The following is a 2,416-nucleotide window of genomic DNA, read 5'->3' on the forward strand; positions in this document are numbered from 1 at the left end:
TGTGTGTGTGTGTGTGTGTGTGTGTGTGTGTGTGTTGTGTGTGTGTGTGTGTGTGTGTGTGTGTGTGTGTATTCATGCACACGCACATCGCCCGCGCGCGCACATGGACACACACACCTAGATACGTTAGTGGGTGAGTCTATCGTAAACACGATGGAAAATTGAGAACCACCAACAATGATTACCTGATCAGCTATTCCCCCTGGGGAAAGATCATGGGTCAGACACCCCAGTATAAGGACCCAGTCAACTACATGATGTCAAGTCGGAAAATTTACGAAAATAAACAAAACGGCGTATACGGGAATCACAAGGTTGTCTTGAAGATCTGCGCCCAGTATCAGCATTCAAATGCAGGGATTCTGCGATCGTCATCCTGCGACTGCAAACCAACTAACAACCATAAAAATTATATCGACAAAAAAATAGATAACTATCCAAGATCAGAACATGGAACCCTTGAAGTGGACAATATTCTTTACGAGATCAACAGAATGAATATACAATGCTTAGAAGCCAGATGGCCCAATGCTGGCGACTTTATGAAGGACCAGAAAAGAATCCTCTTTTCAGGAAGCCAAGAACATATAAATGGAGTGTTTTTGTACTGGGTAAAAAAAAAAAAAAAAAAAAAAAAAAAAATGTTCTATCGTTCTGGAACAAAAATGAGTGCATGCTTCTAGTTAAGATCAAAACTAGTCTTGTAAATGTAAACATCTTAGTAGCATATGCTCCCACTGTGGATGCTGAAGACTAACAAATCAACAGCTTCTACAGGTCTCTTAATGAATTATCCTCATTGAGTAAATCATATAAAATTACGATTGTCGTGAGTGACTTTAATGCTGAAGTTGGCTCAGAAAGAACTGGGAAGACTGTTGGACCGCTCGGTCTAGGGGAATGGAGTGAATGTGGAGACGGACCTACAGATTGGTGCAAGGAGAAAAATCTGGTCATCACAAATACCTGGTTGAATGTGCAGCCCCAGACAACGATATACATGAATTAGTCCACCAACCAAATCGACCATGTTATAATATGTTCAAGATACCGAAACGCAATCAAAAACTGAGCTTATCCGTGTGCAGATGCAAATTCAGATCACAATCCAGTGATAATATAATTTAGATTGTTCCTCAAAAAGTTAAAGATAGCAAAGATTGCCCCCAATTTTGCATTACAGACCAATCAAGAGGTGCGAGAAAACTTTATTTTTTTTTTTAATCTACCAGAGGCTTCTAACAATGACATTGACCATCGTTTTAGTGCCTTCAATGAGATAATCCGAACAATAGAAAAGAAGCTCTCAACAAGACGGTTCCACCCAGAGCTCAAAGACCTGCTACGAAAACGGCAAGTTTCAAAACAGAACCCCGTGCAATATGAACCAGGAAACAATCTTTACAAAAAGGAATGTAAGAAAGTCAAAGAAAAGTGGCTGCAGGAGAAATGTGATGACGTTAAGAATCTCAACTGTAATCCCAAGGAGAGGTTCTAAAGGATAAGAGATATCACTGGTCAGCGATCTTTTTCCTCCTAAAATTGCATCAAAGCAGCAGACGACCACATTCACCACGAGACCGAGGATGTCATTGGAAGCTGTCACACTTGGTCCACCAACTCTGAAGTCAGAAGAAGTGCATTGGTCCCTACGGCAAATGAAAGCTGGGAAAGTTGCAGGTCCTAGTGGTATATACATCGAAATACTCAGGACCTTAGGAGAGAAAGGTATTCATGGTCTCATCTGGAACTTCTGAAATGATATCCATGAAACAAGCAAATTATCCAAAGAAATAATGAAATTAGTACCCATTGCCCTATCGAAGTCCCAGGAACACTTGAGTTCTCCCAATATCGAACAATTAATCTAATGTCGCATATTCTTAAAATTTTCTGAAAATCATTTCACAGAGGATCAGAAGACAAATCCTACCCGAAAATATCAAAGACCCAGTATGAGGCGCGGGGAATGCTATCCTCGTCAGGAGAATGCTTGCCGAGAGATCCATCCAACTCCAGCAAAACGCCTACCTGGTTTTCACTGACAATCAAAAAGCTTTTGATAGGGTCCGGCAATTAGAATTGTTGAAAATCCTCGCGAATATCCGGATAGATGACAAAGATATGAGACTAATTCAGTCAGTCTACATAGATCAACTTGCAGCAATCCGCATCAAGTGCGGTGTCAGTCAAGATTGTGTGATGTCACCTGACTTTTTCAATTTGTACTCTGAAGTCAACAGCAAGAAAACTAAATGCATGGTGGTTTCAGTTGGAGGTCCCACCAACTTGTCCACCGAAACAAGGCAAAATAAAATTCCCCCTTCAATTATTTAGGGGCTCTTGTCACCTCAGATGCTCGTTGCAAGGAAATCAGATGCAGGATCGGACTAGCAAAAGAAGCAAACTCTCAATG

Source organism: Penaeus monodon, chromosome 13, assembly GCF_015228065.2.
Source record: "Penaeus monodon isolate SGIC_2016 chromosome 13, NSTDA_Pmon_1, whole genome shotgun sequence".
NCBI classification, from domain to species: Eukaryota; Metazoa; Arthropoda; class Malacostraca; order Decapoda; family Penaeidae; genus Penaeus; species Penaeus monodon.